Raw genomic sequence first — 14,926 nt, 5'->3', positions numbered from 1 at the left:
CTTGAATAAGCACATTGCCAGTCACATGACTAGATAAAGAGGCAGGTCACCTTCCCCACTGAGCTGCCTTTGTTTTGGGCCACTGTTTTTCCCTCCCCAAACTTTAAATTCCCGCTCTTATGTTTTAAATTTACCAATAAAGAGTGAGCCTATGTTTTAAATTCACCAATAAAGAGTGAGCCGGGGAAACCTTAGGCCCCTACCCTTGACCCCAATAAAAGAAGAACCCCAGGCGCTTGATCCCTCACACTTGCACTCTCTCTCTAGCCGAGACCTCACTGTGTGGTTCCAGGTGTGGTGCTGTGAGATTTCCAGTTTCTGTAAGTAATAAACCTTTATTTTTTCAAAGTTTCCTGATGGTTATTGCTGAAGGGCATCTTGCAGTCATAATAAGATCAACAAGGTTGGTCCAGCCACAACATTGGTAACTGGACTCGGACACACAATAGCTCCCTAAGCACTTCAATTCATTCCATTTCTTTCATTTTCCTCTCTACCTTGGCCACAGACCTAGTGATATGTAGAAGGGCAATAAGGAACTGCCGTCTTCCACTGCTGGGGTAAAACACTGTGTGTGTCCTGTTAATGGCCTTGTTAGACTTCCAAGCACTTGATTAAAACAACTTCTCCCTTAAAGATCTTGAAGAAAATTGATATTTATTTGTGTGATCCAAATCGCAAAGAGAGGATGTGCTCTGTCTCTCATTGCCTTTTATCTTAGGCTGTTGTTAAAAATTGGAAATGTTTATACATGCCCCAGCACAATATTTCTTCCTTTGCCTCGCAGCCTCAAACTTAGACAAATGATCCCAATGATCTCTTACCTGGACTTATTTCTTTCTTTGTTCCATGCTTCAGCTATTGCCCTATGCCCAGAGGATCACATCGATGATATCATTAGCTTTTCAGTAATTTTCCACAGCGTCAGTGTTCAGAATAAAAATATTCCCTCAAAGCGCTTTGTCAGAACTATCTCAAGGACCTCACGTCTTTCTTCATTATTATTGCCTTAATCATTAGCTACTCACAACCCTGAAGATAAACAGTGTTCAATACAGCCCACTCAGCTCTCTCAACAGCCATACCCGAATTTTGGATGGCCTTTCTTTCTTAGCCTCTTCCCTTCCATCTTGTAGGTTGAGCCTAGATGGCTCTACCTGAAGGAAGCTATCCAATTTCTAGCTTCCTCTTTCCACGCTACCCTAGGAAATAGAGTAAATCATTTTTAGTAAATATTTAACGGATTTATTAATTTCTACAATGCTGGTGGTTGTAGAAAGCAGGCAATATGCACCATTGACTTAATTGTGGACAGGGTTCAGGGTTGACATCAACTGGGATACATGGCTTGGATGAATTGGACAGGGTTCATTCTGATTGTGCAGTGTACATCATATAGTTGTTCAAATATCTTTTTTGAAATTGCTGGAAATTGCAATTGTTTGAAAATCACAAAATTTATCTTAGTTAAGGATCACTTGTTTGTAAGTAACAAAAGTATGTTCAAAGTATCATAAGCAAAAAAATATATAATTTATTGAAAGGAAGAGGAGTGCTTTATGGAATTCAAGGGAAGGAAGTGCTGAGCCTCGTGACAGACAACATTTACACTCCCTGGGCACACTTTTTCAAGTTCCCACTTCATTCTTCTTACTCTCTGCATCACTGCAGAAGGACATTCTTGCTTCTATTTGCATATGATTTAAGTAAGCTTCCCATTATATCTAACAAGAGTTTCTGAGTCTCAATCCCCAGCCTTGGTACGTGAAATCCAATTGACTCATGCCCAATCATAGCCCATCAGCCGTGTCTAAGAGGCAGAATTATGAGACCTCCAGCCAACTCAGCAGGCCCCAGAAAATTTGACATTCTGAGATAAGAATGGACAGATTTTCTCCAAGTAAGCATAGGAGAAGGAGAAAATAGTGGCAGAGAGAATGACCTGCATTTTTTGAAGTTACAATATTTTAATAAATATTAAATAAATACTTCTAAAAAGCTATATAATTTGCATATATATTTTGGTTTTTTCCTCTATCCTCTGCATAATAGATTGCAAATTTCATGAAGGCAGGGTATTTTTTTCTGATTTGTTCACTGTTCAAGTGCCTAGAATAATGCCTTGCAGTAAATTTTTGCTGAATGAGTGAATAAAAGGCTTTAGATAATAATAATGGTGGTAATTATAGTGTATATGACTTAAAGACAAGAGAAAAAGTGAATGCATATGCAAGGGGGATTATGAGTTCTCTGATTACAGGCTTCTTATAATCTTCCGTACTCCTCATATTCCTTTTTTTCTAACCAACTATCATTTTCTTTCAACTAAAGTTCTTGAAAGAATTAACCAAACTTATTTATCTTTTTAAGTCTCAACATAATGTCTGGTGTATAACAGGTGCCCACTATTTATGGATTGACTGGAATAAGCGGATAGATAATATTACTCTTATGGCACTTTGAAAAGTATCTTGCAAGACATAAAATGCTACTCAAATATTAGATTGTTATTTTCATCATAGTGGAGCTTTAGGAAAATGCTGTAGGTTGAATGTTTGGGTCCCCACAACATTCATATGTTGAAACCTAATCCCCAATGTGATGGTATTTGTAGGTGGAGCCTTTGGGAGGGGATTAGGTCACAAGAATAGAGCCCTCACGAATGGGATTAGTGCCTTTATGAGAGATCTCAGAGAGCTCTCTTGCCCTTTCTACTATGTGAGGTTATAGAGAGAAGACGGCGACCTATGAACCAGGAAGTGGGCTCTCATCAGACACTCAGTCTGCCAGCGCCTTGATTTTGGACTTCCCTCCAGGATTGTGAGGAATAAATTTCGGTTGTTGATAAGTCACCCAGCCCATGTATTTTTTTGTTTCAGCAGCCCAAACCGAATAAGACAGAAAATTATCTTGGTAACAGTGGTGAAGATGCATGGGGCAACTAGAGGTCAAGAAGAAAACTAGGAAGCTGACCCAAAAGCTTAGGCAAGACCTGCTTGATCTCAATCAGCTTTTTTTGTTGCCCTTTTCCAGAAGGCCCTGCATTGAAATCTAATCCAGGTTTCTCTATAATCCTAGAAGGGGCAAAAGCTTGCAGAGGTTTGAGTTGTTTTATCTTAAAATACATATCTATTACATAGATAACTGTATGTTAAACCAGTTTTTTAAAAATTCTTTTTCATATTCTTTTCCATTATGGTTTATTACAGGATATAGAATATAGCTCCCTGGGCTATGCAAGAGGACCTTGTTTTTTATCTATTCTACACATAAAAGTTTGTATCTGCTAATCCCAGACTCCCAATCCAACCCTCCCCCACCCCTTGGCAACAACAAGTCTGTTAAACCAGTTTTAGATTAGGAGCCTAACTAACATTTTTTTTTTTTTTTACATTCCAAAGAATCACCAAAAGTTTTATTCAATTTAATATCATCATTATGCATCACTCAATAATTCAGCATGTAAATAAAAACAATTCTTGGAGCACTTTGCTGCAGGAAAGATTGTTGCTTCTTAGGCCAAAAGAGTGAGAACATACATGGTGAATTTTAGTTAAGGGCATGTATCTAAAGGCATAATGTAAAATTCAACAATTTTCTTGCAAACTCATTGTGTATAGACAACTTAACTCAATTAACAATTAAATTCTATGTTAATCAATTACAAAGATGAATATTATTCAGGTCCCATCATTAAGGAGCTTTGAATATATTGTATGGAGTAAGAGAGACTAGGAGATAACATACAAATAATCATAATACCTGGCAATATCTGATGAGTTTCATATAAGAGCTTACAAAAAAGGATGAAGGAATTGTATAGCATCTGATCTTAAGGGCAAAAATGTCTATAAAATGTAGAAACGTTTAAGAAGGAAACATATTTGGAATGGCCTTAGAAGAACGATGCACAATACACTAATATTTCAGAATTTGGAATTGAGGGAAAAAAGTTTCAAGAAAGAAATACAATGGTAGGAGAAACTGTATCCCATTTTGAAGGAAGAGCAAGTTATCCAATATAGCTGGATGATGGAGAATACGAATGAAAGGAGAGAAAATAAGTCTACAGAGGTAATGTAGGATCAAATTGCTCAGAGTTTTAAAAATTAGGTATTAAAACAGTCTTTTGAAAAGAGCAACATTGAGGTTTTGAGTCGTGTTGTGACACTGGGAGGTGAGCTACAGAATGACTAACCTGACAGAGAGTAGTTCAGAAGGAAATAGAGGAAGAGTCCTAAGGCTCAGAGACCAATTAAGCCACTGATGTTATCTTCAAGGTATGAGTTTATTGTTGCTCGAGGTGGAGCTGTAGCTGTAGACATGGTGAAGAGGTGGAAAAGATGGGAAATGCATAGACAAGAGACACTTCAGAGGTAAGAGTTACAGAAGTTAGCATCTAGTAGAATAGACGAAGCGGGGGAGAGAGAATGTCAATGTCACCATTGTGATAGGATGTTCTATTTGGATACTATTAGTGAACGAATATTAGAATACAGAGATTGGTGGACAAGAACCAATCAACACAAAGTTGATAGGTAATGACATGGAAGCAGATAAAATGCCTTATGAAAGAAAAGAGGCTGAGGATATAGTTCCAGGTGGGAGTAGAAAGAGAATCATAAAGAGAGGAAAGAGAGAAATTTCCTGAGAAAAAGATGTATTGTACCATGTCCAGGAGCCAATAGAGGATTCAGAAGTGGTCATTCAGTTTGGCAATTAGGGGGTTACTGATGGTCATTGAGAGAATAGTTCTTTAGGCTGGTTGTATTTATAACCCAGATTGCAAGTAGTGAAATTAATAAGGAGTAGATGATAAGAAATTAGATGCAGTTAATTTAGACTATTCTAATAATTTTAGTAGCAAAGGAAAAGAGAAAAAGATCATGGCAGCCTGAGGTCCAAAGCAAACTTCTATGTTCTCCACTTGAGACTTTTGATCTATGATTCTCCGAGTGAAATAATTTAATTTGCAATTTCACTTTATCGATGCACACATTGACTGACAAAGTACACCCTAAAGGACTTGTGAAATAGATGGGATCATTGGTCTTGGCTCTAATGAGAAATTATAGAATTTTTGCTATAATGAAAAGTTGGCATGTGACCATTTAGCATATGTAAAAGCCTTCAGAGAATCAGCAGCTTCCACTGATCGTAATCTTACGTTTGGGGTTATTTTCATGGCTGAAAATACCATTTGGATGTGAATCTGTCATCATTAGGACAGGCATAAATATTTTTAACAGAATACATATTCTCATTCTGGAAAAATGATAATTGCTCCATTTTAACTTTCCACGTCCTGGCTCCTCCTCCTGTGGGTCCTTCCCACATTCTTCTCTTCCTTTACAATTAAAGCCTTTTCTACCGATCAGTCTACCTTTAAGCTCACTAGCAAATTTCTACATTATGAAAATACGGATCATCTTGTACGAAAAGGTATTCCATGTCACCAGCCAACATTGCTTAAACAGCTCTGGAAAACTTCATAGTATGCTTTGTTTCTCAGCAACATGCATCCAAATATTGTTTAGAGAGCACTCATATTCTCACCCAGAGGCAGACCTGAACACAACTGGACACAAGCATTCAGTTCCTAGCTCTGGAACAGTCATCCATTGATCAGACCCAAGTAAGACTACTGCTTCCCAAAGCCAACTGGATATTGTGGTTGTATTGATCAGACCAGAAATCTCTCCCTTTTGGGCTGTAGGGTTCACTTTTTCTGTAAAGGGCCAGATAGTAAATATGTTTGGCTTTGCATGCTATATAGTCTCTGTTGGAACGACTCAACCCTTCTGCTGAAGTGCAAAAGCAGCCATAGACAATGACTAATTCTGTGACTTTATTCCAATAAAACTTTATTTACAAAACAGGCATCAGGCTAGATTAGCCTCACTGACTGTAGTTTGCCAATCCCTACTCTAGAAAAGGATCCTGAGTGGGATGTGTCATTTAACCATCCATGGGGACCCAAGATGGAGAATCCAAATACATCATTTGGATGTATTTGGATGCTAGATTCTCCTTTGATGCCAGGTCAGTTCTGGGTCACAGACATTTGCACTCCCTCTCAAGAAGTCCTCTATACGGCCTTCAGCTGTTTCCACCTGTGTTTTTCCTGTGCCATGACACACACCTTTTCACTTCTCTGTCTTTCTCATAGCCCATGTTAATTAACAACCCTATTTAGCCTCATCCTATTGGCTCCTGACTCTTGCCTCTCCAGGGTCTGACTTTTAGCATTTTCCCTTAACTCCAAACACCCTGACCTGAGGGAAAATGTATTTAAATTTTAAAGAACCAACTAGAAGAAGTACACACATTTAAAGGATATATTTTCTTGCTCAGTCCTAAAATATTTTTTCTCATCTTTATTGTCTCAGATACTCATGGGTGAAATTGCTACACCAGCCCCAAGTGTCTTCAGCACAGGTCGGCAGCATACCACTCTTCCTTCCTCGCTTAAATTTTCAGTCTTTAAAGTCTCAGTACAGTATAGGAGAAAGAAAACAGACCTGTATTCTCGGTCTGACTTGCTTTGGTCTTGGATAAGTTACTACCATGCATGTTAAAGCATGTTATCTTGGAGTACTGGCTCCTTGCTGTGCTTCTACGAATCTTTATACCCACTGAAATAATCACTCCCCGCCACTTGGTGAAAGTTTAATTTTTCTGAAGAATATTTGTTTTAGCCATTTTTCATATTAAGGATATAATTAGTATTTTTAAAGAAATTTTCTACTATTTTGAAAAAAAGTTTGAAAAACATTTAATTTACAAATAAGGAAACAGTTACAATGAAGTAAAGTGACTTGTTGAAAGTCACCTAGCTGGTTATTGCAGAATCAAGAGTAAAATATGTCTCCACATTCTCAATCCCTAGTTTTCTTTTTTCCTTTTTTTCTATTGCACTATTTCGTCTCACTTCACCTTAGCATAATTACCCATATTAGCAACTCTCAAGCTATACTGTGAACCTTTCATAGAATCATAATTGTCATTAGATGTAAAGAGCACATTTGACCATTGCTATTTTAAGTCTTTCCAGATTTAATATTTTATTTGGTTTTGCTGGGATACAGAAATAATTTTTTCTGTAATAAAGTTGTATCTAGTAATCTTATTAAATTTATTTGTTAATTCTAATATGTATCTGTAACTCTTTTTGGATTTTCTATGTACACAATCATTCTGTCTGTAAGTAATACCATTTTCTTTACTTTCTTTTTAGTATAATACCTTTTTTTCCCTTCCTTCTTGCACTGGATAAGATCTCCAGTACAGTATTGAATAAAAGTGGTGATAGGAGCTGAAGCTAACATACCATTGTAAAGCATTTATACTCCAATAAAGATGTTAAAAAAAAAAAAAGTGGTGATAGGGGCTTCACTGGTGGGGCAGTGGTTGAGAGTCCTCCAGCCGATGCAGGGGACACGAGTTCGTGTCCTGGTCCAGGAAGATCCCGCATGCCGCGGAACGGCTGGGCCCGTGAGCCATGGCCGCTGAGCCTGCGCGTTCGGAGCCTGTGCTCCGCAACGGGAGAGGCCACAACACTGAGAGGCCCGCGTACCGCCAAAGAAAAAAAAAAGGTAAAAGATCTTGCTCAGACCAATGACGATATGGTTCTATAAACTGTGGAATGTGATAACTTCTGTGCAGTTAAATCTTTTTAAAAATATATGCTGTCAGACTTCTGGGAAGATGGCGGAAGAGTAAGACGCGGAGATCACCTTCCTCCCCACAGATACACCAGAAATACATCTACACGTGGAACAACTCCTACAGAACACCTACTGAACGCTGGCAGAAGACCTCAGACCTCCCAAAAGGAAAGAAACTCTCCACGTACCTGGGTAGGGCAAAAGAAAAAAGAATAAACAGAGACAAAAGAATAGGGACGGGACCTGCACCAGTGGGAGGGAGCTGTGAAGGAGGAAAGGTTACCACACACTAGGAAGCCCCTTCGCGGGCGGAGACTGCGGGTGGCAGAGGGGGGAAAGCTTTGGAGCCGCGGAGGAGAGCACAGCCACAGGGGTGCGGAGGGCAAAGCAGAGAGATTCCCACACAGAGGATTGGCGCCGACCAGCACTCACCAGCCCGAGAGGCTTGTCTGCTCACCCGCTGGGGTGGGCGGGGCTGGGAACTGAGGCCCAGGCTTCGGTCGGAGCGCCGGGAAAGGACTGGGGTTGGCGGCGTGAACACAGCCTGAAAGGGTTAGTGCGCCACGGCTAGCCGGGAGGGAGTCCAGGGAAGAGTCTGGACCTGACGAAGAGGCAAGAGACTTTTTCTTCCCTCTTTGTTTCCTGGTACACGAGGAGAGGGGATTAAGAGCACGCTTAAAGGAGCTCCAGAGACGGGCGCGAGCCGCGGCTAACAGCGCGGACCCCAGAGACGGGCATGAGATGCTAAGGCTGCTGCTGCCGCCACCAAGAAGCCTGTGTGCGAGCACAGGTCACTATCCACACCCCCTTCGGGGGAGCCTGTGCAGCCCGCCACTGCCAGGGTCCCGGGATCCAGGGACAACTCCCCCTGGAGAACGAACGGCGCGCCTCAGGCTGGTGCAACGTCACGGTGTCCTCTGCCGCCGCAGGCTCGCCCCGCAATACGTGCTGAGCCAGAGCTCCCAAATCAGTGGCTCCTTTAACCCGCGAAGAACAGATGCCCTCAGGCGACCTACACACAGAGGCGGGGCCAAATCCAAAGCTGAGCCCCTGGGAGCTGTGAGAACAAAGAAGAGAAAGGGATATCTCTCCCAGCAGCCTCAGAAGCAGCGGATTAAAGCTCCACAATCAACTTGATGTACCCTGCACCTGTGGAATACATGAATAGACAATGAATCATCCCAAATTAAGGAGGTGGACTTTGAGAGCAAGATTTATGATTTTTTCCCCTTTTCCTCTTTTTGTGAGTGTGTATGTGTATGCTTCTATCTGAGATTTTGTCTGTATAGCTTTGCTTCCACCATTTGTCCTACGGTCCTATCCGTCCATTTGTGTGGGGGGGGGGTTGATTTTTTTAAATTATTTTTTTTTCTCTTAATAATTATTTTTTTATTTTAATAACTTTATTATATTTTACCTTACTTTATTTTATTTTACTGTATCTCCTTTCTGTTTTTCCTTCCTTCCCTCCTTCCTTCCTTCCTCCCTCCCTACTAATTCTTTCTTTCTAATTTTTCTCCCTTTATTCTGAGCTGTGTAGATGAAAGGCTCTTGGTGCTGCAGCCAGGAGTCAGTACTATGCCTATGAGGTGGGAGAGCCAACTTAAGGACACTGGTCCACAAGAGACCTCCCAGCTCCACATAATATCAAACGATGAAAATCTCGAGAGATCTCCATCTCAACACCAGCACCCAGCTTCACTCAACGACCAGCAAGCTACAGTGCTGGACATCCTATGACAAACAACTAGCAAGACAGGAACGCAACCCCACCCATTAGCAGAGAGGCTGCCTAAAATCATAATAAGGCCACAGACACCCCAAAACACACCACCAGACATGTACCTGCTCAAGAGAAAGACAAGATCCAGCCTCATCCACCAGAACACAGGCACTAGTCGCCTCCACCAGGAAGCCTACACAACCCACTGAACCAACCTTAGCCACTGGGGACAGACACCATAAACAACGAGAACGACGAACCTGCAGCCTGCAAAACGGATACCCCAAACACAGTAAGATAAGCAAAATGAGAAGACAGAAAAACACAGAGCAGGTGAAGGAGCAAGATAAAAACCCACCAGACCTAACAAATGAAGAGGAAATAGGCAGTCTACATGAAAAAGAATTCAGAATAATGAGAGTAAAGATGATCCAAAATCTTGGAAATAGAATAGACAAAATTCAAGAAACGTTTAACAAGGACCTAGAAGAACTAAAGATGAAAAAAACAATGATGAACCACACAATAAATGAAATGAAAAATACTCTAGATGGGATCAATAGCAGAATAACTGAGGCAGAAGAACGGATAAGTGACCTGGAAGATAAAATAGTGGAAATAACTACTGCAGAACAGAATAAAGAAAAAAGAATGAAAAGAACTGAGGACAGTCTCAGAGACCTCTGGGACAACATTAAGTGCACCCACATTTGAATTATAGGGGTTCCAGAAGAAGAAGAGAAAAAGAAAGGGACTGAGAAAATATATGAAGAGATTATAGTTGAAAACTTCCCTAATATGGGAAAGGAAGTAGTTAATCAAGTCCAGGAAGCACAGAGAGTCCCATACAGGATTAATCCAAGGAGAAATATGCCAAGACACATATTAATCAAACTGTCAAAAATTAAATACAAAGAAAACATATTAAAAGCAGCAAGGGAAAAACAAAAATAACACACAAGGGAATCCCCATAAGGTTAACAGCTGATCTTTCAGCAGAAACTCTGCAAGCCAGAAGGGACTGGCAGGACATATTTAAAGTGATGAAGGAGAAAAACCTGCAACCAAGATTACTCTACCCAGCAAGGATCTCATTCAGATTTGATGGAGAAATTAAAACCTATACAGACAAGCAAAAGCTGAGAGAGTTCAGCACCACCAAACCAGCTTTACAACAACTGCTAAATGAACTTCTCTAGGGAAGAAACACAAGAGAAGGAAAAGCCCTACAATAACAAACCCAAAACAATTTAGAAAATGGGAATAGGAACATACATATCGATAATTACCTTAAATGTAAATGGACTAAATGCTCCCACCAAAAGACACAGATTGGCTGAATGGATACAAAACAAGACCCATATATTTGCCATCTACAAGAGACCCACTTCAGACCTAGAGACACATACAGACTAAAAGTAAGGGGATGGAAAAACATATTTCATGCAAATGGAAACCAAAAGAAAGTTGGAGTAGCAATTCTCATATCAGACAAAATAGACTCTAAAATAAAGACTACTAGAAGAGACAAAGAAGGACACTACATAATGATCAAGGGATCGATCCAAGAAGAAGATATAACAATTGTAAATATTTATGCACCCAACATAGAAGCACCTCAATACATAAGGCAAACACTAACAGCCATAAAACGGGAAATCGACAGTAACACAATCATAATAGGGGACTTTAACACCCGACTTTCACCAATGGACAGATCATCCAAAATAAAAATAAATAAGGAAACACAAGCTATAAATGATACATTAAACAAGATGGACTTAATTGATATTTATAGGACATTCCATCGAAAAAAACAGAATACACTTTCTTCTCAAGTGCTCATGGAACATTCTCCAGGATAGATCATATCTTGGGTCACATATCAAGCCTTGGTAAATTTAAGAAAATTGAAATCGTGTCAAGAATCTTTTCCGACCACAACGCTATGAGACTAGATATTAATTACAGGAAAAAATCTGTAAGAAATACAAACACATGGAGGCTAAACAATACACTACTTAATAACAAAGTGATCACTGAAGAAATCAAAGAGGAAATCAAAAAATACCTAGAAACAAATGACAATGGAGACACGACGACCCAAAATCTATGGGATGCAGCAAAAGCAGTTCTAAGAGGGAAGTTTATAGCAATACAATCCTACCTTAAAAAACAGGAAACATCTCGAATAAACAACCTATCCTGGCACCTAAAGGAATTAGAGAAAAAAAAACAAAAAAAACCCAAAGTTAGTAGAAGGAAAGAAATCATAAAGATCAGATTAGAAATAAATGAAAAAGAAATGAAGGAAACGATAGCAAAGATCAATAAAATTAAAAGCTGGTTCTTTGAGAAGATAATCAAAATTGATAAACTATTAGCCAGACTCATCAAGAAAAAAAGGGAGAAGACTCAAATCAATAGAATTAGAAATGAAAGAGAAGTAACAACTGACACTGCAGAAATAAAAAAGATCATGAGAGATTACTACAAGCAACTCTATGCCAATAAAATGGACAACCTGGAAGAAATGGACAAATTCTTAGAAATGGACAACATGCTAAGACTGAATCAGGAGGAAATACAAAATATGAACAGACCAATCACAAGCACTGAAATTGAAACTGATTAAAAATCTTCCAACAAACAAAAGCCCAGGACCAGATGGCTTCACAAGTGAATTCTATCAAATATTTAGAGAAGAGCTAACACCTATCCTTCTCAAACTCTTCCAAAATATAGCAGAGAGAGGAACAGTCCTAAACTCATTCTACGAGGCCACTATCACCCTGATACCAAAACCAGACAAGGATGTCACAAAGAAATAAAACTGCAGGCCAATATCACTGATGAAAATAGATGCAAAAATCCTCAACAAAATACTAGCAAACAGAATCCAACAGCACATTAAAAGGATCATACACCATGATCAAGTGGGGTTTATTCCAGGAATGCAAGGATTCTTCAATATACGCAAATCAATCAACGTGATATACCATATTAACAAATTGAAGGAGAAAAACCATATGATCATCTCAATAGATGCAGAGAAAGCTTTTGACAAAATTCAACACCCATTTATGATAAAAACCTTGCAGAAAGTAGGCATAGAGGGAACTTTCCTCAACATAATAAAGGCCATGTATGACAAACCCACAGCCAACATTGTCCTCAATGGTGAAAAACTGAAACCATTTCCACTAAGATCAGGAACAAGACAAGGTTGCCCACTCTCACCACTCTTATTCAACATAGTTTTGGAAGTTTTAGCCACAGCAATCAGAGAAGAAAAGGAAATAAAAGGAATCCAAATCGGAAAAGAAGAAGTAAAGCTGTCACTGTTTGCAGATGACATGATCCTATACATAGAGAATCCTAAAGATGCTACCAGAAAACTACTAGAGCTAATCAATGAATTTGGTAAAGTAGCAGGATACAAAATTAATGCACAGAAATCTCTTGCATTCCTATACACTAATGATGAAAAGTCTGAAAGTGAAATCAAGAAAACGCTCCCATTTACCATTGCAACAAAAAGAATAAAATATCTAGGAATAAACCTACCTAAGGAGACAAACGACCTGTATGCAGAAAATTATAAGACACTGATGAAAGAAATTAAAGATGATACAAATAGATGGAGAGATATACCATGTTCTTGAATTGGAAGAATCAACATTGTGAAAATGACTCTACTACCCAAAGCAATCTACAGATTCAATGCAATCCCTATCAAACTACCACTGGCATTTTTCACAGAACTAGAACAAAAAATTTCACAATTTGTATGGAAACACAAAAGACCCTGAAGAGCCAAAGCAATCTTGAGAACAAAAGACGGAGCTAGAGGAATCAGGCTCCCTGACTTCAGACTATACTACAAAGCTACAGTAATCAAGACAGTATGGTACTGGCACAAAAACAGAAAGATAGATCAATAGAACAGGATAGAAAGCCCAGAGATAAACCCACACATATATGGTCACCTTATCTTTGATAAAGGAGGCAGGAATGTACAGTAGAGAAAGGACAGCCTCTTCAATAAGTGGTGCTGGGAAAACTGGATAGGGACTTGTAAAAGTATGAGATTATATCACTCCCTAACACCGTACACAAAAATAAGCTCAAAATGGATTAAAGACCTAAATGTAAGGTCAGAAACTATCAAACTCTTAGAGGAAAACATAGGCAGAACACTCTATGACATAAATCGCAGCAAGATCCTTTTTGACCCACCTCCTAGAGAAATGGAAATAAAAACAAAAATAAACAAATGGGACCTAATGAAACTTCAAAGCTTTTGCACAGCAAAGGAAACCATAAACAAGACCAAAAGACAACCCTCAGAGTGGGAGAAAATATTTGCAAACGAAGCAACTGACAAAGGATTAATCTCCAAAATTTATAAGCAGCTCATGCAGCTCAATAATAAAAAACAAAAAACCGAATCCAAAAATGGGCAGAAGACCTAAACAGACACTTCTCCAAAGAAGATATACAGACTGCCAACAAACACATGAAAGAATGCTCAACATCATTAATCATTAGAGAAATGCAAATCAAAACTACAATGAGATATCATCTCACACCAGTCAGAATGGCCATCATGAAAATATCTAGAAACAACAAATGCTGCAGAGGGTGTGGAGAAAAGGGAACCCTCTTGCACTGTTGGTGGGAATGTAAATTGATACAGTCACTATGGAGACCAGTATGGAGGTTCCTTAAAAAACTACAAATAGAACTACCATATTCCAGCAATCCCACTACTGGGCACATACCCTGAGAAAACCATAATTCAAAAAGAGTCATGTACCAAAATGTTCTTTGCAGCTCTATTTACAATAGCGCAGAGATGGAAACAACCTAGGTGTCCATCATCAGATGAATGGATAAAGAAGATGTGGCACATATATACAGTGGAATATTACTCAGCCATAAAAAGAAATGAAATTGAGCTCTTTGTAATGAGGTGGATAGACCTAGAGTCTGTCATACAGAGTGAAGTAAGTCAGAAAGAGAAAGACAAATACCGCATGCTAACACATATATATGGAATTTAAGAAAAAAAATGTCATGAAGACCCTAGGGGTAAGACAGGAATAAAGACACAGACCTACTAGAGAATGGACTTGAGGATATGGGGAGGGGGAAGGGTATGCTGTGACAAAGCGAGAGAGAGGCATGGACATATATACACCACCAAACGTAAGGTGGATAGCTAGTGGGAAGCAGCCGCATAGCACAGGGAGATCAGCTCGGTGCTTTGTGACTGCCTGGAGGGGTGGGATAGGGAGGGTGGGAGGGAGGGAGACCCAAGAGGGAAGAGATTTTGGAAAATATGTATTAGTATAACTGATTCACTTTGTTATAAAGCAGAAACTAACACACCATTGTAAAGCAATTATACTCCAATAAAGATGTAAATATATATATATATATATGTGCTGTCACAAAATTATATATCATGTTATATATATATATATATATACACATTCCTTTGAATGTGTATACTTACACAGAGAGACACATA

Source organism: Lagenorhynchus albirostris, chromosome 3 (assembly GCF_949774975.1).
Source record: "Lagenorhynchus albirostris chromosome 3, mLagAlb1.1, whole genome shotgun sequence".
Lineage (NCBI taxonomy): Eukaryota > Metazoa > Chordata > Mammalia > Artiodactyla > Delphinidae > Lagenorhynchus > Lagenorhynchus albirostris.
This window is presented reverse-complemented; position numbering follows the sequence as displayed.